General features: G+C 42.4%; 1 long non-coding RNA gene across 1 annotated transcript; it reads left to right on the top strand.

Annotated features, from left to right (window-relative positions):
* The first annotated feature begins 632 nt into the window (after positions 1 to 632).
* Positions 633 to 22573, top strand: LOC123376553. The gene is made up of 3 exons (XR_006581828.1): positions 633 to 737; positions 20135 to 20177; positions 22461 to 22573. It is a non-coding gene; the product is annotated as an uncharacterized LOC123376553 (long non-coding RNA).
* Positions 22574 to 23104: the final 531 nt, after the last annotated feature.

The following is a 23104-nucleotide window of genomic DNA, read 5'->3' as shown; positions in this document are numbered from 1 at the left end:
GTGCCTCCTAGTGTGGACGGTTGTGGCGTTAAATCGGTTTTACGCTCCTAAAACCGATTTAAACGCCTAGTGTAGACCAGGCTAAAGACTCTAGAGTGCTTATGGGGTCTACTAGAGGCAGTGGATGCAGAAGAACCCTTGGCCATTAGGGGGCAGTTAGGTAGTGGCAAACCTGGCTTGTATATCTATAATATTTTAAAAAGAACAGTGATTACTCCTTATAATCTGGTATGTAAATGATAGAATTATTTTTTGGGGAAAAAAACATGTCAGCTTTAACAGGGGTTGGAGAGCATAGCAGCAACAGTCAAGCAGGACCTCGTCAATAGTGGTGAGTAGAATGGGTCGAAACTCTGACTCTTGATGTTTTGATGGCATCTCTCATTGACATTTTTGAATTTGACAGAAAGGGATGATTTTTTTAATGAAAAAATTCAATTTTTGATAGCTCTAGTGGCAAGTTAAATAAAGGCGGTCAAAAGAAGCTAATTTGTGGGAAATTTTCTTTAAAAATTGATTTCACATGAAAATTTTACTGTTTCTGGCAAACTTTATTTTATTTTTAATTTTTCTGTGGAAAAAATGAAAACTTTCAAATCAAAAGATCTTGTGCTAATTTTTTTTGCAGGGATAAAATCAAAATTTCAACCAATCTCATTGTTCCAAACTTTCCATTGGGAGTGAAGTGGAGATGACCAGTTCTTTTTAGCTATAAACATAGATTCCTGGAAATAAAGGTAACAAATTTCAACTATTTTATTTCAGATAATTAAATTATAAAAAAACCTAGAAGAAAATCAAAACTTGGTTTATATTAGCCTAAAATGTGTGAGCTTTTTTTTTTGTCTATTTAACCTCACATTGGTTAAGATTCAGCTCTCAGATATGCAAGCATGACTCTCATTTATGTCAAAGAGAGCTGCATTGGGTATATGTAGAGGGCAAAATATTCCAATGAATCACTGGAATTACAGCAGAGAAGACTTTGGCTGAGTTAGGTCCACTATGGTGTTTTACTGAGTCTCTTAAACCACATCTGTCACCATTGTATTTGAGTATCTTCCAAAAACGTCTGAAGGGATGTGAGGTGATTAATGCTTGTTGTGTGTGTTTTCTCCTCCCTCTCACTAGGAGAAAAATGCATTTGGATTTTTAAAATATTGTTTTAACTTTCACTTACGTATGTTATGCTATGTAATTTTATTAGTGAAGGCTAGCATTGACACTGTCCACTGTCAGAAAAAAAGAGAGGATACTGGACTAGATGGACCATTGGTGTGACCAAGTATGGCCATTCTTGTGTTCTAGGTCAAAGCAGCGTGCCTGATACTTGGAGGAGAAACTGGTGTGGTTTGTCGCCATTCTAGAACCTGTCTTAATGAGTTCCATGGTCCTTGATTGGTTTTCATGACAGACTACATAAATGAGCTTTACCCTTGTGGTAAATGAGTAGCATTGACAACAGCAGTTGTGGTCCCAGAGTGTTTAGATATCCCGGCTGGGCCCACATCATAACAACCTTCTTAAAACAACAACAACAACAACAACAAAACGTACTTCCTCCCTCCATAAAAGAAGACTTGAAATAAGATGATACCTGGAGCCCTTGTCAGCATAAAGAGATGCTTTTTTGAACAAGGGTCTAACAACTACTTCTTTCAAAGAATCTGGCATCTTTGCCCTCCCTTAGGGAGGCATTGGCAATCAGCTCCAATAACAGCTCCATTATTAATGGCTGTACTTTCTCTCTATTATATCTTTCACTCTGGATTCTATCTGTAAAAGTCTTATCCTCCTTAACCCCTTTGGCTAACATTAATTTGTTCTGCGTTTTACTGCCATTTCTTTCCCCTGCAAACCTTAATTAATTCTGTATATTCTTGTTTAATAATACTTACTTACCTCAGAGGGATGTTTTAGAGTTTAATTAATTATTGTGCAGACACTTTTTCACTCACATCTTTGAGCAGTCAGTCTCTGCAACTAAATTGGCAACTTCTTGTTCTCTTTTTCTCTTTTTGGAGGGTCTGTAGACTCTTGTGCGTTAATTAAGACTTTTTAGGATTCTCCACCTTTTTTCCACATTCATGAATTCTTCCTGCCATTGTGCTATACTTGCTAGGGGCTTGATCTGAAGTTCACTGAAGTCCAAGGAACTGGCAGGTGCTCAGAAAATCAGATGATTTCCTTATCTATCAAATGTGGATTTAGGAGCCTGATTTCTGGCACCCATACAGACTGAGGAATAGGACTGGGGCCTAAGAAGGAAAATGAAATAGGAATAGTAAGGGAATACAGTCATTTTTATATACATTTGCAGCTTTCAAATTATTATAATTAATAGATCAAACGTACCCCCAACTCACCAATCCGCTCACATAAACACACATACACTCATACATTCGCTCATTGATAAATACACCTACCCATTTGAATCCAATCACCCACTTGCACTCACATGAGCACACCAATCCACTCCCACATGGCCATTCATTCACAGACTCTCTCCCTATGTCCATAAGCCACTTACAACAGCTGCCGTGTCACTCTGCTCCCTTTCCCCTCTCCCATCCTGAAAACTGAAGAAACAGCACCAGGACTACTCTGCAGCTCCTCACTCATCCTCTCTTTTTGAAGGAGCAGCCACCCCATGGCTTCTCTCCTTCCCTCTGGGACATGAATCTTGAATAACAACTTCCTGAAGGGAGCCCCGAGCCTAGCGAGGGGTTTGTTTTGGTGGGGCCTGCGATGGGAGGGACAAAAAGGACAGGACAGCTCCCTTGAGACTTAGCCCCCATGGGACTTCTGGGGTAGGCCTGAGGTTTCATCAGATTTGGCATGAGATCTGGAGCCATGATAAGAGCCACTTCCTGTTTGCTGGTCTCCATCAGTCAATCCAACCTCCCTTCTGCTTGCCCAGATGAGGTGAGCAGTGAGGCAGCCTCTCTGGGCTCTACCTGTTGCTGTAGTGGGGGTTGGCAGCTGTGTGAGCTGGTTGGCTCATGCCTGGATGCTTTACCTCAGAGCGATTCCCCTCTGTGGTGCCTCATGCAAAGCTGCTCAGGGGCCAAGTCCTGGGCCAAGGTAAGAGCTGCCTCCCCTCCCCTGTGACACTTGGGACACTAGGGTGGGGGGGAGTAGGAATTCCTAGGGAGGACAGGGTACCATCGCCTAAGTACAGCCCTGGTGGGAAATCCTGACTGCCTCGGGAGGTGGGCCATGCCCATGAAGGGCTGCTTACTGCCCTGCAGGACTAGCTGTGAAAGCCAAGGAAGTGCCAGAACAGTTGCTGATGGCCTTGTGGAATCTTGGTTGCTAGAACCTATGTCCATGGTCAGGGGAGCACTTGTAACGCCTGCATTTGAACAGCTTTGGGTGAGGAGAGGGGGTCTACCTAGACCCTGACCTTCACCAGAACTCCAAATGTGGCAGTTCATGGTCTTACTATAACTAACTAGTTATCTGGGGTAGCCTTTCACTGAAGAGCTGCAGGTCATCTGGATCTCTATTGCAGATTCATGATCCACAGGATGTGGGAGGATAGGGCCTGGGCTGCCGGGAGTAGTGCAATATCAGGAAGCCTGTGACATTTCCAATCCAAAGGCAATTTTTAGGCGCAGCAAATCCCGCATCTTGGCAGGGGGTTAGATGAGATGACCCTTCTAACCCTATGGTTCCATGATTCTATAATTTGCTGAGGTTCTTCCTCAGGTCTATGTTTCAGGAAGTGAAGCTGCAATCTTCAAGGCAGACTTTCTGATGGTTTTCTTTGGCCCCTTCTGGATCAGTGAGTTGTTCTTTCAGCCATGGGACACTCTTAGGGGCAGGCTTTCCAACTACAGGGTATGCAGGAGGATGGGGACTCTACAGTTGGAGTCCTGCAGATTGAAAACTGATCAAAATTGGGTTGGTGAGGCTGTTGCTCTGCACTGGTCTGGTGAGAGGAACCTGTGTCCTGTACAGGCACTCTGAGCAGATGTGGCTCAATGACCACCTGGTGAGGGTCCCCTGTTCCTGCTTGGGAGACTGTTCCTTCCTACCCTAATTCCAGTTGTGGGAGTATTCTGATGTGTCCCAGTGTTTGCCTAGATTTTTCTTTGTTTACCCCCTTCATTTTCAAGCATCCATTTTCTTTTATAAAAGTCACTATTCTTTCCCCTCTCCACATAGATTGGAAATGCGCACACAGTAATAAAGACTAACCTATGAACAGATTCTTTAGCAAAACAGTTGTCATCTGGTACTGCAGATGGGCCTGGACTTTTAGAGCTAAGGGAAAAAAGAACTGAAGTAATTGCTAGTTTTTCAAGGCACTTCCCATAATTAGGGATGGTGGAGCCACTTCAGATACATAAAGAACCATCCCAACTCTTCATCCTAAATGTACCTGAACCTCTGACATATTACTGCAGTTCTTCCAGCCTAATTACCAGAACACAACCTCTGAAAAGAATGTCCAAATTGCACAATGCTTGTTCATCACTGCCATCCCTACTCTGGTGTGGGTAATGAACTATCTTGTATCAAAGAGATGTCATCCTAAGTACACAAAAAGAAAAAGACTTGCAAGTAATTTACACTACCTCCACCTCAGTATGTTTGCATCCATTTTATCAGGGTGACTTTTTTCAACTTTGACTGCATACTACTGGCAGTGGCCACATATCTGGAGTAAGGGTAGATTGTTGAGATGATGTGCCTCAATTTATATTTAAAGTAAAATTTTCTCTGGCTTGCCGTGTATTTGCATATTCTATTCTCTTGCCTATAGGCAGTATTCCCTTTGAAATCAATAAGAGAACTACAGTGTGAAACAGAGGGGTGAATTTTGCCCTGAGTGTCTTTGATACTGAAATAGCTGGTTTTCTCAAAGAGAGCACTAGTTTGAGATTAGCAAGAGAGTCTTATTGATGGTCTATAGTCAGATGTGAAATCTGGAATTCTGCCTTAGTCTCTGTTTAGGGTATTCACTTCCCCACTCCCTACAGCAAGCTGAGGAGCTAGAGCCCACTCCCAATGCAATTGAAGTCAATGCCAAAACTTCTATAGACTTAAGTGGTGCAGGAGCAATTCTCTAATACCTACATTTCCCCCTCAAAAGTCTCTCTTTCCCAAGGCTCATGCTAGTCAAAAGATATCCACACATTTTTCTTTTTAAAAAAGCCAGAACTAATGAAACACTCAGAATTCCCCTAGAAGCATCATACACTTGCCCTCAACTCCAAAGTACTGGTAAAAGAATATTTTTATTGCAGTCATCATCCATTTAGAATGAGTTTAAAAGGTAAGTCTGATTTCTCCAAACCCATCCTGAAATATTCCAAATCTCCCCAAGCCATTGCTCAGAGCTGGATTAAACTTCCTGCTATCAGTCCAGCACTCACCACAACTATGGGTGCAGCTATTGATGTGCTCGCTGTGTGGAAGAAGGCAAAGACATGGGGTATGGGTTTTAACCAGGCTATGACTTTTAGTCAAATTTCAACCAAAGTTCCTGTTGGGGGACAGCCCCGCACAGTCACTCTCACCCATTGATCATTTGCCAAACATTAGGGGCTCCCACTGCAGGGGGAGGTAACCACCATATAACTCACTTTCTTTCTTTTATTAATAAATCTTGGATTTAGTTCATAAGAATTGGCTATAAGTGTGTATTTGGGAGAGGTCTGAAATATTCATTGACCTGGTGGGAAATGTGTCTGGTCCTTTGGGAGTGGTAGAATTTTAAATATGGTGAATAAGGTTTTCAATAACTCCTCACTATATTAGACATGGCTGTCTAGATGGGAGCCAAAGGATGGGTTGACTAAAGGGGACTGTATCTGACTTCTGGTTAACCAGCATGGTATTACAGAAGTTGTTTTGTTACTGGCCTGACTAATCCAATTATAGAATAAATCACCAATCTTGGGAATTGTCTCCCCTAATTTTTGCAGTCTGCCCTGAGTTGGCATTCTCACATGGCCCCTCCAGCACCATGGTTACATCTGGTATCAGGCATGGAGGATGCCATTTTGAAGAGTGATCTCTGCGGGTCATGCTGGCAGGGCAGGGTGGTGCGCTGTTCAAAATGACTTCCTCTATGGGGCATGACCTTGCATGCGAGGTCATGCCTATGGGGGCGGGCCCCACATCATTCCCAGAAGTACCAGAATGTCTAGTATTCTGGGGATGCATTAGTAACCAACCTATTTTTGCTATAGGGCTAAAGATAGTAGAGTAGATGTTCCTACTCAGGCTGCAGTCTGAGCTCTGAAATGTGGGAGCTCAATAAAATGCACTGCCCGGAATAAGTTGAAGAGAAATAAAACAGATTGGCAGTTGAAATATACTGTCCATATATGGTAAACTATGCCTGTCAATTTCTGATTAATCAACTTTCCTTCCCCTCTCCTTCACTGGGCACTTTTATGGTTTTTCATCATAGTTTTGTTCAAATTCTCAATGCATCACATTTTGATTAAGACAGAAATAGTCATTGCTTTGAATGCCATATTACTCGTAATGTTTTCAGGATGCTATGATTTAGGTTCCTCAGATGTAAGACCATTTTAAATATTGCTAAAGGTAGTGACTCTTTTTAGCTTCATTTACAATGTGTGGAAAATTATGTTAAGACAAAAACATGCAGCCAACTTATTAAACTTCTCTACATTTTTGCAATTTAAATGTTAAATAATGTATGAAGGAATGTGTTTTGTATACACATACTTCAACAAAAACATTAATAACATGTTAATATCTTTATTTCCGTGCTCTTCCTTTAATATACCAAAGGAAGCTGGAAGCGAAGTGCACCTAATTATTTTCATTAAAGCTACCATATTTTGAAAACAAGTCTAAATTTCCCTCTGTGGCAATGAATATTTTTACCTTTCAGCATATGCATATAATAATAATAAAAAATCCTGCTTAGTTCATATATACTTTATCAAATTTGCTCTCTCCAAATACAAATGTTAGCGTCTTTCCTGGATAGACGAGTCCATTGTGATACATGTAACTATTTCCAAATGATCAGTTGGAGGGTTATGAAATTATAGAAAAAACAATTGACAAACTTTGAAGAAGACTTATTTGAATTTGACGAACTTTATTATTACTACCTTTATAACTGTTTTTTTGACATTTAAACATAAAACATAAGAATGGCCGTACTGGGTCAGACGAAAAGTCCATCTAGCCCAGTATCCTGTCTTTCAATAGTGGCCAATACCAGGTGCTTCAGAGGGAATGAACAGAACTGGTACTCATCAACTGATCCATTCCCTACTGTCCATTCCCATTTTATGGCAAACAGAGGCTAATGCAGGGGTAGGCAACCTATGGCACGGGTGCCGAAGGCGGCATGCGAGCTGGTTTTCAGTGGCACTCACACTGCCCAGGTCCTGGCCACCAGTCCGGGGGGCTCTGCGTTTTAATTTAATTTTAAATGAAGCTTCTTAAACATTTTAAAAGCCTTATTTACTTTACATACAACAATAGTTTAGTTATATATTATAGACTTATAGAAAGAGACCTTCTAAAAATGTTAAAATGTATTACTGGCATGCAAAACCTTAAATTAGAGTGAATAAATGAAGATTCGGCACACCACTTCTGAAAGGTTGCCGACCCTTGGGCTAGTGACACCATCCCTGCCCATCCTGGCTTATATCACAGTAATGCCTTGAAGTCATTCCAGCTGGCCCATCATGCTAGGCTCTGTACCAATGTAAAAACGTCTTGCATACCAGAGCTTGGAAATAGCTGGTATTGTGGCGAGTACCTGCATCTTTCTGAAACTCTTGTTTCTCCAGAATAAGGCTTGTCTACGCTGAAGTGCTATAGCAGTACCACTGCAGCATTTTAAGGGAAGACACTACTTATGCTGACAGAACGGGTTCTCCCACTGGTGTAGGCAGTAGCTAGGTTGACAGGAGAATTCTCCCATCAACCTACCACTCGGGGTTGAGTCTGTTTAAGGGCATCACTCAGAGATCTAGAAAAGAAGCTCAGCCCTGCTGACAACAGGAGATTAACCCTGGGACAATCAGCTGGCACAGGATTGGGGCTCAAGAGAAGAGCCACATGGATGAGGCATAAGTGTTACTGCTATGGCTGCTGGAAGCAGGAGGCCCAAATGCAGCCTGAACCCAGGGGGAGGGTAATGGCCCAGGAAGCCGGTTGGGTAGAGTTGCATCCAGGCTGTAAGAGTGGTTTAGACCTAGCAGAGGAGCCCTGATCAGAACAGCAATGGACCCAGAGACCAGGACTCACCATTCTGAGTTCACACCTCACCCAAACATCAGCTGTCACTACAAGGGGCAGGAAGTACACAATTCTGGGACTAAAAGATTGAAGCTGGGGTCCTGTTCAGACTCATGGTCACATATTACCCTTTATAATTAAGCATCAGGGACTTAGGCCTGGATTTTTAAAGGTATTTAGGTTTTCTTGTGCTCAGCTAACTAATTTAAGAGACTGTATCTCAGATTTAAGCTCCTAAATCAGTTAGGCATGGTAACCACTTTCCATTTGAACAATAAAATGGCTCATACCAAACTTGATGTACAGTTCTGTGGTGAAAGCGTCAGCCACAAGGCTAATCCAAAGTATCTTGGCATTACACTGGACCGGAGGTTGACCTTTCAACGCCTTGAGAATACCTGCGATAAGGTCAGGTCTCCTGTCCTGATTATCAGAAAATTGGCCAGAACATCAATGGGGTTCCAGTTCATGGACCTTACAACCAACAACAATTGCCTTGGTATATTCTACAGCTGAATATTGTGCACCAGTGTGGTCTCACAGCAGCTACACTAAACTCCTTAAAAATCGAAAAAGAGTCCTGTGGCACCTTATAAACTAACAGACATATTGGAGCATAAGCTTTCGTGGGTGAATACCCACTTCATCGGATGCATGTGATCTAAACTCCTTGACACTCAACTCGATAATGCAATGTGCAAAGTGTCAGAGATGCTCAAATCAACTCCAGTCAACTGGCTCCTGGTCCTATTGTACAACCAGCCCCCACACATTGGAGCTGCTCAGACAGGTCGCTTTCTTAACCATGCCAATGCAAATGCGAGGATCTTGCTGCGCGATGACCTGCAGAACCCACCAAAGACAAGATTAAAATCCTTCAACCCTATATGGCAGGGGTGGGGAACCTTTTCTTTTCTATCAGGAGCCATTGACCCACAGAAAAAAATCAATCACAGGACATACACACCCCTATGAGGAGGCACAGAGGCTCAGGGCTTCCTCTAGGCTCCAGGGTGGGGCCAGAAATGAGGGGTTCAGGGTGAGGGAGGGGGCTCTGGGCTGGGGCAGGGGGTTGGGGTGCAGGAGGGGGTGAGGGCTCTGGCTGGGGGTGCGGGCTCTGGGATGAGGTTGGGGATGAGGGGTTTGGGGTGCAGGAGGGGGCTCCAGGCTGGGGCAGGAGGTTGGGTGGGCGAGGGTGTGGGTTCTGGGAAGGTGTTAGGGTTTGGGAGGGGGCTCAGGGCTGGGGTAGGTGGTCGAGGTGCGAGAGGGGGTGTGGGGTGAAGGCTAGTAAAACCCATGGTCATATCTGGGAGCCAACCAATGCATACAATCATTTTTTAATAACTGCACAACCTATTGTAACAGCTATATTTTGCAGCTTATAATGGTGGAGCTCATTTTATGTGTGAAGGTTGGAAGAGTACTGCCCTCCTGTTTTCCAATTTGGTCCTTCTTGTGACAATGTAAAGAATGACAGACACAGTTGCTCCCTTCTAACACTGAACATCAGACTTAGAATAAGAAAATCAATATTATCCCAAAACCTAATATGTCTTTCTCCTTGCTTCACAGTAGAGAGGGAAAAACCTCTTGGAGAAATTTAAACATGTCAATAAAACTCCATGTTAGGATCCGTATCTAGGATCCTCTCTAGAGTTTGAATTACATCACTAGAAAAATTGGCTTCCCTAGTGGCCAGTGCACAAACAAACAAACAAACAAGGATTTCACTCCCCACAAGACCTCACATACTGAGCTCTACACAAGCACTGGACTTACACATACAACTAGAAATAGGAAAAATGAACAAGTGGTGCTATGGCAGCCATACAAAACTACTCTTCAGGCTGACAGTCAGACAACCAGCCCACTTAGGAACAGATGTTACCAACAGGAAAACAGCAAGAATTTTTACCGCCACAGCAGAGCCATGATTAGATGCTGTGCAACTGGATAATGAGAAGTTAGGGGAAATCAAGACTTATTTGAAAGATCTGAGACATCCCAGATATCAATAGATACAGGGGAAAGTGAAAACTTGATGCTTCCAGGAATAGGTTAGGGAACTGGCGAATCTGTGTTAGAGCCAGTCAACTAACAACAGGAACCAGAATTTCCTAATTAATCAAGTGCAGTGCTATTAGACACAAGCATGTGACTGAAGACACCCATCATTACCCTGCTGTGAGTTTTGTTAGCAGCTGTGCCATGAGAAAATCATCCAGATACCTACGTCACTGAAATCAATTAGAATGGGCCAATTGAGTGACTTTAAAAAGTCCTTCAAGAAGTGCTGAAAGTTACGTCGCCTATATTATCTGAAAATTAAGATTAGTGTCATAGAAATATTCAAGTAGCTAAAAAGTGGCTATGCTGAGGAGATGATACAATGTTAGTATGGGAGTGTCTATGCTAATGCATATATGAGCGCTGCACACACCCGTGTAAACCAAATTTTATTTCCAGCTGATAGTCCTATTGAAGGGTCATAGTATTTAAGAACTATTTGGATAGTTGTGTTCTCGAAGATGATCATCCTGCCTGTTCTTCTCTCTGGATGCGAAGTTGGATCTTTTGTTGAGAGGTTTGTGGGCTGATCCTCGGCTTTTTGCTCCCAGGTGAGCAGAAAGAGGGGGGAATGGTGGTGGTGTGTGATAGAGACTCCAAAGCTCCTGGCTAGCCTGACAGATTTAGGGATGCACAGCATCGGTGCTCCTTTAACTCTGCTTGGTCTAGGTCAATCATTTATGCACAGGATCACTAAACACTATAAAGATGTAACATATGAGGAGTGCCGGTAAGAAACTGCCCTTTCTCAGCCTCATGACAGTGGGTAGTGCTACCAAAGGTTAATATTCCTCTCACGCAACAGGGGTCACTGTCCACTGACTTCAGTAGCTATTCTGGTTAAAATCTTCCTTTTAAAAAAAAAACTTCAATTACATTAAAACAAAATATTCACTGAAACCACAACCACAAACTACTCCAGCCAATAAAGAAAACAAACATCTAGTGATGTCTAGAATGGAGGTCAAGGTACACGATCTGAATCTATCCTGTGGATGAGAAGATTATTCTACCTCTGACTGAACACCTGCAGTTCATTAATTCCAAAGCAATTATTTTTGCCAGAAAACAAAACACTGCTTTAAATTTCCAGAGAAGGTTGTATAACCACTTTTAGAGAATTACAAACTTAGGACCGGCAGCTGTTGGTGGTGCAAGTCAGAGTTAGATTGGACTTTAAGAAGGAGAATGAAGTTTGCAAGCTACAGGCCACAGTCAAATAGTTCAAAGACAGTTATTTTTGCCAGAGAAGGCAGGAACAACTTAATTTGCCAACCAAACCCTGCTGAATCCCTGTGCCAGCAGCACAAACAATACTTTCAGTACTAAGCCACTGCAGTAAAGGAGACAAAATAAGTTTTTTACTCCTCTGTGATCATCGTGGCAGAATTTTTCTCCTAGTGCAACTGCTAATCAAATCCGATTGCATAGCCTAGGCACCCCAAGCATTGATTGTAGTGAAGTGCTGTTAGTATACTTGACTGATAAGAACAACTGACTACGTAGGGAGGAAACTGGGGGAAAAAACTATCCCTGACCATGCAGCATTATCCACACCTTCCTGAGTTTGGCCCTATCACACATGCCAAACCTCAAGAAGTCCCCAAAATATTAGTCACAACCTGTAAAATGGAGCCAGGGAAGAACTATGCTCATTAATAATGTACAGAGTCAATATCTTCTTCAGAAGAGAACACCTACAAAACACCTTGAAAAATTCCATAGTTTGACCAATTCTCAAGAAGCCAATACTTGACCCTGAAGATCTCCCCAACTACCATCCTGTCTCCAGCCTTCATTCCTGGGGGGAAACAACTGAGAAAATAATAACCACCTAACTCCAGAAATGTGTGGTAACAGCCGACATCTTAGATGCCTCACAATCAGGGTTCAGATCAGGGCACAGCACACAGATGACATCCTCACAGTCATGTACACAGGTAAGATCTCCAGGCTCATGATGGTGGACCACTCTGCTGCCTTTGATACAGTGGACCACAAGGTTCTACTGACTCACCAACATGTCGCAGCAGGAATAGATGGCCCAACATGGCAGTGGCTCCAGTTCTCCTCCTCCAGCAGAACTCAGGGAATGGTGATGGGTGACTGCTTCTCCTCTCCGAAGGTTCTCGTTCGTGGGTCCCATAGGGGCAGTGGAACTGGGGCTGGGTGGACAACGTAAATATTCATAGAATGATAAAAGTTTAGGGTTGGAAGAGACCTCAGGAGGTCATCTAGTCCAACCCCCTGTTCAAAGCAGGACCAATCCCAATTAAATCATTCCAGCCAGAGCTTCATAGACCCAGGCCTTGAAAACCTCTAAGGATGGGGAAAAAAAGACTAACACAGCTACCCCTCTGATATATAAGGATGGAGATTCCACTATCTCCCTAAGTAACCCATTCCAGTGCTTCACCACCCTCCTAGTGAAATAGTTTTTCCTAATATCCAGCCTAGACTTCCCCCACTGCAACTTGAGACCATTGCTCCTTGTTCTGTCATCTGCCAGCACTGAGAACAGCCTAGCTCCATCCTCTTTGGAATCCCCCTTCAGATAACTGAAGGCTGCTATCAAATCCCCCCTCACTCAACTCTTTTGCAGACTAAATAAGCTCAGTTCCCTCAGCCTCTCCTCATAAGTAATGTGCCCCAGCCCACTAATCATTTTTGTTGCCCTCCACTGGATTTTCCCCAATTTTTCCACATGCGTTCTGTGTGTGTTGGGTGTGGGGAGAACTGGACATAATACTCCAGATGTGGCTTCACCAGTGCCAAATAGTGGCAAATAATCACTTCCCTCGATCTGCTGGCAATGCTCCTATTAATGCAGCCCAATATGCTGTTAGCCTTCTTGACAACAAGGGTACGCTGTTGACTCATATCCAGCTTCTTGTCCACTGTAATCCCCAGGTCCTTTTCTGCAGAACTGCTGCTTAGCCAGTCAGTCCCCAGCTTGTAGCGGTGCATGGGATTCTTCCGTCCTAAGTGCAGGACTCTGCACTTGTCCTTGTTAAACTTCATCAGATTTCTTTTGGCCCAATCCTCCAAGTTGTCTAAGTCACTGTGAACCCTATCCCTACCCTCCAGCATATCCCTACCTCTCCCCGCAGCTTAGTGTCAACCGCAAACTTGCTGAGAGTGCAATCCATCCCATCATCCAGATCATTAATAAAGATGTTGAACAAAACTAGCCCCAAGACCGATGCCTGGGGCACTCTGCTTGATACCAGCTGCCAACTAGACATCGAGCCATTGATTACTACCCGTTGAGCCCAATGATCTAGCCAACTTTCTATCCACCTTATAGTCCATTCATCCAATCCATACTTCTTTACTTGCTGGCAAGAATACTGTGGGAGACCATATCAAAAGCTTTGCTAAAGTCAAGATATATCACGTCACCACTCTCCTCATATCCACAGAGCCAGTTATCTCATCACTGAAGGCAATCAGATTGGTCAGGCATGACTTGCCCTTGGTGAATCCATGTTGACTGTTCCTGATCACTTTCCTCTCCACCAAATATTGTGGGGACTCTGCTCCCATGTAAACTTGTTCACATATGAAGGGGTGTAATGGAGTTGAAAGTGGGAGCTGCAGGGACTGGAGCAACCTCTGGGGTCAGGCGTGGGAGCAGGTAGGAAGTGCCAGAACCCCCTTCCCATCATGGAGCCAGCTGCCCTACACTGTCTGGTCTCAGTAGCTCCCCTTTCTCCCCTCCTATAACTCTGCCCCCCGCCATTCACAGCAAGCATCTTGCACCCCCGCTCATTTCCTGGGATCCATGCTATCCCCTCTTCCATACCTACAGGAGATCACAGTGAGAGGCAGTGAGACACCATGGGCTCAACTGCCTACAGTACGTCAATGACAATATCATGCTCAACTGATGCAACCACCAGTGCTTCTAAAATGTTTGAATGCCTACAACAAATCAGCTCATGGATGAAGAACAGCTGGCCAAGATGTTATCTCCACCTTCCGTCAAAGGCATAGAGACCCCATTTGTCAAAGTTGTCTGAAGCTTTGGGGGTTCTGTTTAAGTCCTTACTAAGTTTGGATGACCAAGTAGCAGCAGTTTCCAAAAGTGCCTCTTCTCCTTCAGCTTGCTAGGAAACTTTGTCCCTTTTTCCCAGATGAGAACCTGGCCACAGTGATCCATAGGTTTGTCACCTCCAGGCTCGATTACTGTAACATATTATATCTTAAGCTGCATATGAACAAGTTGCATAATGTTTAGCTGGTAGAAAATGTGGCTGCCTACCTTCTCCATGTCTCCGGCCCCTGTGAGCATATTGGCCCCATATGCAAGTCGCTCCCTTAGTTGCCAGTCAGCTTCCAATGCCAGTTTAAGGCATTGGTCCTAATTTTCAAAGCAATTAATGGATCAAAACCCAGTTTATGTCAGAGACCAAATATTGGTCTATGAACCATTGCAACATCTGCATTCTTCTGATGCAATGCACATCATAGAGCCCATGATGAAGCATAAGAGAACGGAGGACAAAGTATTCTCTGTTGAAGGGATCTGGCAATGGAACAATCTTCCAGAGGAGAAGAGGTGAATCCAGAATCTGACTGTCTTTAGGGGCTCATTCACCTGCACATCTACCAATGTGATATGTGCCAGCAATGCCCCTCTGCCATGTACATTGGCCAAACTGGACAGTCTCTATGTAAAAGAATAAATGGACACAAATCAGACGTCAAGAATAATAACATTCAAAAACCAGTTGGAGAACACTTCAATCTCCCTGGCCACTCGATTACAGACCTAAAAGTCTCAATATTACAACAAAAAAACTTCAAAAACAGACTCCAACAAGAGACTGCTGAATTGGAATTAATTTGCAAATTGGACACCATCAAACTAGGCTTGAATAAAGACTGGGAGTGGATGGACCATTACACAAAGTAAAACTATTTCCCCGTGCTTATTTCCTCCCCCCACCCCAAAGTTCCTTACATCTCCTTGTCAATTGCTGGAAATGGGCCATTTTCATTACCACTACAAACAGTTCTTTTTCTCTCCTGCTGGTAATAGCTCACCTTAACTGATCACTCTCCTTATAGTGTGTATGGTAACACCCATTGTTTCCTGTTCTCTGTGTATATATATATATATATATATATCTTCCTACTGTATTTTCCACTACATGCATCTGATGAAGTGAGCTGTAGCCCAAGAAAGCTTATGCTCAAATAAATTTGTTAGTCTCTAAGGTGCCACAAGTACTCCTGTTCTTTTTGCAGATACAGACTAACATGGCTGCTACTCTGAAACCTGACTGTCTTTAGGAAACCTTTGAAGTGATGCCAGAAGTGACGCTTACAGTATTGACACCCCCTTCTATTTCCCACCCCCTATCAATCCTCTTTTCCTCAAAGAACCAATTCACAAAAATCCCCCCTACTCCCAATGGAGAAGAGACTCTATGAAGTCTGCTAGGTTCTTTGCTACTGTGATTGATTTTATGTGGGAGATGTTCAGATACTATGGTGATAAAGCCCAAACACAAAGAGATAGGATAAAATAGCATTTGGCTGTCATTCATTTAGAACACACAGCAGAAAGTGAGTCAAGGGCTGATATTGTCAGAGTTAGGAAATGAAGGCATGCTAATTTGGACACACATTGTATCTTCTGATGGATTTAATCACATTGTAACTGAAGCCTTCCTTAATTTTCAAGGAAAAGGTCTCTTCTTGTCTGAAGCTTTGGAAAAACTAGAACTCTACTAGAATCTGTAGTAGTGAAATACATTCCTGAATCTTAGTCCAAAAACATATAATTGGGTATGCCACATTTGAAGGGGGTAAATATTACCAGGTGATTAGAGCCAAAGCTGCAGAAAAAATCAGACCAGGATACTTGAAGTTGCAATTTGATATATGAATGCCATATTCACCAGGCTACAGCAACCACTAGTCACATGCTTTGATACCACACATTGGCTGAGAGATTTTTTTTTAAAGAATTGACCCATTATGACAGAGCACAAATTGACAATCTGCTACACCACTCTACACAGATATTGAGTAAAGAGGAAAATGAGTGCCCTACATCAGTGGTTGCTTCTAAAATTACACTTAAATACCATCAAATTCACAACAAGTACACATGAATGTTTAATAAAGCTTTCAGCCACCAGGCCACCTGTCTTTCAGGATATATTGCTCTTGGTGAAAATACAGTTCTGATTTTCCTATTGCACTGCAGTGGTAGAACATTAGTTTCCACAATGAATTTAATCAAAACAAGCCCACACACATATAGACAGTGAAGCATACTCCAGCACTTGATGAAGATATAATTAAATGGCACAAGTGTAGCTGCTTTCCAATCCCATCAGGCTATTATCCACTTGCTTGAAGGCAGATCAAGTACAAAACATATCTATGGGCACAATCACAGGAAGTATTATATAGAGCTGGCTGGAAAAAACAATTTCCATTCTATGGAAAAGTTTGAAGTTGGGGAGGAATCATCCCAATTTGGGATGAAAAGTAAAAACCTCAAAATTTTTCACAGGACAGAAATGTCCAAAAATTCTATTTCAGAGGAATGAAAACAGATGTTTTTGGTTTGCTGTCTGCCATCTGGAAGGCTCTCATCACTTTCTGCCTGCAGAGAGAAATAAAAATCGACAACAATTTTCCATGTGGGCAGCTGGGGGAACAGGAGGCATCATTTCAATTTTCTCAGTGGAAAAATCAAAATATTTCAGCAAAATTGAAATTTTCTCACAGAAAATGTTGATTTTGTGAAAAGAGCATTTTCTGTTGGAAAATCATTCTGATAGGAAATTCCCAACCAGCTCTAGTACTCAACAGCAAAAGAACACAGCACTAATAGAAGACTAGCCTATTGGTATTCGATGTGATGAGATTTAGATTTCAAAGCAGTGTGTGTGTGTGTTCTCTCTGTTTGTCCCAGCTCTGTGCAGGTAGCTGGCACAGCAGACCTCAAAGAACCACCCAATAACCACAAGATCTGTTAAGGTACAAAGGCACCCAGCCAGGTTTATTGTCAACGAAACATGGTAATAGTACCCGGCGGACTCTACAGAGATACTGCAGGAATTTCCATTCCTCCCTAGGCTGGCCAAAGACATTTATTTTGAGACTCTATTTTATACACCAATACAAACAAGTTATGTATTGCCCTTCTGATGTGGCTAGTTGCCACCCTCTGACGTGGCTAGTTACCTTGTACATGCTGGTTTGATCAAAACATCTCTATTCATCACACTGTCACACTAACCTTATCTTTAGGAGGGGTCAGTGTGTTTTCATTATCTTTCAGGGGGGTGTTTTTGTACCATAATTGGTATCGGGGTGTTCTGGTACCACCCTTCTGGAATGTGTGTGAGTGTCCTGTGCCTAGCACTAATTAGGAATGCATGTGTTTTTGTAATGCCAGCCCTGTTCTTGCCAGATTCTATGAGCATACAAGCAGGCAGACCCTGATGCCTGCTAACTTTACTTCTTTGCTTTATATCAGCAAAACTTGATCACCACTTTGATTCAGGCCTCAGGCCTCACACCAAGCTTCTGATACAAGGCCTTATGTCTCAGGCTTTCGTTGTACTACAAGCAGATGCATATTATCTATAACATAAGCCCTGTGGCTTGAGCCCTGGAGATAGGGAACTCACTACCGACCCCTGTTGGTCAATAGAGAGAAAAGTGGCCCAGAGCTGCCTGAGAACTCCAGATGGCCAGGGGCTCCACTGGGGAGGGAGCTCCCAGTCAGCATCTGTTGGTGAGCAAGGGAGAACGACTGAATGGACCAAGCCCCATTTGCATTGCAATTGTGTGACAGTTTGGGGCATTTTGGTTAAAATATGGTTAAGTTTTGCATTTGGGAGCAATACAATGTTTTTGACTCTACAACATATGTGCCTGGGGTAATCCTGACCTAGGTGCCTCCCTTTTTCTGGGAGTGCCGATCTGGTGGTAAGAAGTTTATTAAATGTCCTAGATACCACTAATGCCTTTAGACTGCTGAAAAGCAGTGCTGAGCTGCTGTGGCTTCGAGGTGATGGATGGCACAGTGCTGAGGCAGTTTCAAGGGAATGGATGGGCCTTGTGCTGAAGCCACAGAGAACAACAGCCTAACTAGGCTGGACCTCCCTACCTAGCAATCAAAGCTGAAATTACCTCAGCTAGGTCAGGAGGTAGAGCTTTGGGAGAAGCCCAGGCAGCACTGACCTGACATAATCCTTGGACTCCACCAACCCAGGACAACAAAGTGTGAGTGGGGAAGCTGAGGACAAGGGAAGTGGCCAGACTGCACCAACCACTGTTAACTGCCAGAAGAAGACTGCAGTTGGAAGTATTGTGAAGATGCCCTGGGAGTGGGAGCCTTATTTAATAATGTTAATTTATTAATTGCTGCTTTTTCCAAGTTCATTCTGTTTTCCCTCTTTTCCCCCCACAGAACGTTTTTATGTGTTTTAAGCCCCTGGCCTCGGTGCTTGTGAGCGGGGGAAGTATAGCTCATCAGGGGTGACTAGAGTGGTATGCATAGTTTCCCAGGTCTCTGGGTGGGGGCCTGAGCCAGTGTTGTTTGAGCCTTTAGAAGGAATCCCGAGAAAATTGAACCTGGCTCTTTTTGCTGCCAACAACACCTGGCAGAAGGGTTACAATAACACTAGTTAGATGTTGGAATATTTACTTGGATTTGAAATAAACTCTTTCATCATCTCAGTTTTGACTAATGGAGGTGGTTGGTGGTGGAAGTGGCATTTAAGTGCATATTAAAGCAAAGCTAAAACAAAAAAGACATAAAACCAAATTAGAGTCAGACCACAGTAAAAACAAGAGAATGAAAATGAGGACTGATGGCGCAGTAATCCAAATCGGAATAACCTTTGTATGATGGTATGAACAAACAACAGACACAGAACAATATCTTTGGAGAATCACAGCAGGATCAATATTTCATTTTAATTTCCTAGAAGAAAATAACACTCTTCAAAAATGGAAACAACCATCTTTTCTGGTGAGATGACCAAATTTCATGTCTAAGTTGCCCCTAGACAAGTGATCAGAATTTCTGCACCACATCTGCACCCCCTTGCTGGGCTACTAAACATAGGCTATATCTACTTTTTTTCTGCTCCTTTTTGCCTAATGGTTTGGTGCTTATATAGCCTTACATAGTGACTTCAGTCCTGTTGCTGGACACTAGACTCAGACATTTCAGGGCTTAGTTGGAGTGAATTTAAAATTGTCCCGTTAACAAGTATGCGATACAATAATAGCAGGGCTGTAGCTAAGCTAGTAACTGACAGCTTGTACACACACTTCCTATCACCATATTCCGAAGTTTTTTGGAATGGCCAAGATTTTTTTTAAAAGAAGGAGCCTAAAGTTGTGTTCCTGAATCTCTATTTAGGCACCTCAATGGGTTGTCTGATTTTCAAAGCTTCCATTGATTTCAGTGAAATTTGTTGCGTGCTCAGCATGGCCCTAACTATGAGTGGAAAGACAGACAACACACAAGCTTCCTATCTTATGGTCTTCTTTGCAAAGGAAAGAGCAGGAAATAGATTAAATGAGATGAAACTCTGGGGAAAGTGTGCTTCCTAATGTCAGTAGGGAAACTTGGCCCTGTTCTTTAAAAAAACTTTGCCAGAATTTCCCAAGATAGGTCAATAGCTACACACAATATGATCATTAAGGGCTGGACATGTGCAGGGGAGAAATGGTACTTTCCTCCTCTCCTACATAGTCACATTATTATTTCCTGGATCTTGGGTCCAGGTCTTATGCAGACATGAGGGGCTGAACTGTGGCTATTCCTTTGCAGGCAAATGGGCAAGGAGTGGCAGAGAGATGTGGGAACTAGTCTGGTAAGTGAAGGCAATAAGGCTGTACTTAGGGTGACCAGATGGCCCTACTTTATAGGGACAGTCCTGATATTTGGGGCTTTTTCTTACATAGGCACCTATTACTACCCACCCCCTGTTCTGATTTTTCACACTTGCTGGCTGGTTACCCTATCTGTTCTCCTTTGGATGGTGTAATGTGTGACTGAGTCAGTTTTTCTCCTGGGAGCAGCATAGTTTATACGCTGCTCCCATTTCATGTACCAAGGGCTAGATAATAACATGAGAGAATTCCATGTTTCTAAAATTGAACTGGCTTTCTATTAAAAGAATTATTTAAAGAGATACTGCAGCTGCAGCTAGCATTCTAGCCTGGTGCTAGACTGATTTTCTGGTGCCTCTTCCAAACTCTTCCCTCCTGCAAACTGTGCTCATCCCTCTAAGTTCCATTCAGGTTGCTACAGACCCTTAAACAGGGTTGTACCTATGATCACAATCTAAAGAAAAAGGATTGTCTAGTTGTTAGGGTGTTACACTGGAGACCCAACTTCAGTAGCCTACTATGCTGCAGACTTCCTATGCGACCATGGGACAGTCACTTAATCTCTCTGTGTGTCCGTTCCCCATATGTAAAACAAGGAGATAGCCCTAGTATGACAACTGCCATTAGATAATGTTTGAAAGTCTCACAGTTTTATCAATAGCTGTGATGAACTGAAACCCAAAATTAATCTCAGGGAGTTATAATTATACATCTTGGCATATCTAGTGTACACCTGACTATACCTACAGAAAAGGCATCTATTGTTCTTTTAATGCTGCAAGAAAAATTGCACATTTTATTACCCTGTGCATCAAAATTAATAAAGATCTCAAAACAGACAGTGTCAGTTAGTTTAGTTATATAGCAATTATAGTGCAGTCAGTGCCACTTAATGTATGAGATTGCAAACAGAAACTAAAATATAAAAAGAAAAAGGAAAAAAAAAGCCTGGACCATTGCTTCAAAGAATAACCTTATAACCTTAAGGAAGCAAGAGTTGTTCATTAGCACTAGGCTGCTAGTCCAAATAGATATGTAACCTCTCAAAAGTGTTCAGACCACCCCAGAGCCTGTTAGGCCTTGAGTTTCGGAGACCTCAGAATGGTGAAGGTGAGCTCTTGACACAATGCTTTTCATTGGAATTCACTTCCTGCTCTCTCGTTTACTGGAGGTAACTTCCCTTGGTACCGCAGCCGGCTTTCTTCACACAGAATGACTCTGTATTTGCATTTTGGTTCTAATACTGAATTCGCCTAACATGATTCAATCTTATTTTCCCAGTGGTACCATTAATATTTTAATTTAATCAGAATTTCAGGAACTTGTTTGCCATCCAGAGCAACTTGGTTACCTGTCAGCCTCCATCAGCTTGTCATATTAGAGGTGATTGTTCCCTGAATCTAATCTACTTTAAATGATTTCATTGGGTAGAGGTCTATAAATCATTTCAGAATGGGCCTGACAGATGAAGGCTTAGGTAAGTAAACAAATCAGGCTTGCTTTACTTTAGGCAGCAATGAACTTGGCTTTATCAACTTCTTATTGATTTCTGCACTCCAAAAGGTCAAAAAAATCTCTTTAACATAAGAACATTATTAATATAAGTACAGTATTACAACCAACCATAATTAAGATAAGTCCCAACATTCAGTGATGAGGCTGACTTAAGAACACTGCAGACCGCATTTCAATAAAGCCCGTGATGCAGTTTGAAATGATGAATTCATTTCCAAAAGGTTTACTTTCCCCTTTCCAATCAAAACAGAAATTAACTGAATATTAAGCAGTCCAGAATCCCCCTGGACTTGGAGCCAAGTTTATAAATGATAATATGATAAAGCTGCAGCTGGGAAGCTAATGTACAGTACAGCCTGTGAATCTTACAGTTTCTTCACAATTAGTTACCTAAACTGTATTTAAAAGCAAAAATCTGGTCCTTGCAAAAGTGTTGCTAAGGAATCAGACATCACATTGTAATTCACGTTGGCCTGTGCTCTGGGGTTGAGTTAATCAGCATTTGTCAGCAGGAAGCCAGCAACAACAAGGTGATAGAGAGAACAAGGTACCTTACATAAGAGTGCATTTTATTATTGTCTCTGAATATCGTGTATGAGTAGTGTAGAACAAACTATTTCCCCCTCAGCTTTGTCGGGGAGGAAAGCTCTTCTTTCCTGTGGAGACTCTCACCCTGTGATAGGAGAAATGTCAAAAATAACAAGCAAGTAATGAAGAAATAAATTAATGTAATGCATTTAATTATACAGACAGTTGGCCCAGATGCTAATAGACAACATGTGAGGGGAGAACCTGCAATAACTTCAGGCGCACACAAAGACAAAGGGTAAGTCAACACCGAGATATGCATGGGAAGTGCCAGGGCCCCTGTGCAGATTGGTTCTGCTCTCAGTTGAATGGAAGGATTGACCACCTCTGTTCTTAATTAGTGTCCAAAATCGTATTTAGAAAAAAAAATCCTACGTTTCTGTTATACAGGTTTAAAAAATGTTTTCATTTTGGATGCAGATTTGAATTTAGTTTGCATTTAGACAACTAATTAATGCTCCAGTGCAAATTAGATAGCTATTCATTCAAGTGTGCATGTATTGGATTGTGGTGTAAATTTTGCACCTATGAAAAGGAGCCCAGTTAGCCAAGAATTTATGCCTATATCACTATATATATTTTAGTCCAATAATACTGTGTATATAGATATAATTGAAGATGTGCTGTGCTGAAACCCCCAGATCCAAGCACCTACGGTAGTGAAGCAAGTCTAGATCTACATTGGTCTGATTCCTTTCATTGTAGAGTATTACTATACATGTACAACTCCCCTCCCCCCCGCAAAAAAGATCAATTTAGAGTTTGTTTGTTTATGTCAAAAGAACATTGGTAAGGTTGCAAACTC

Source organism: Mauremys mutica, chromosome 1 (assembly GCF_020497125.1).
Source record: "Mauremys mutica isolate MM-2020 ecotype Southern chromosome 1, ASM2049712v1, whole genome shotgun sequence".
NCBI lineage: Eukaryota > Metazoa > Chordata > Testudines > Geoemydidae > Mauremys > Mauremys mutica.
Note: the sequence above shows the minus strand (reverse complement) of the source record. Positions and strands in the feature narration are given on the sequence as shown.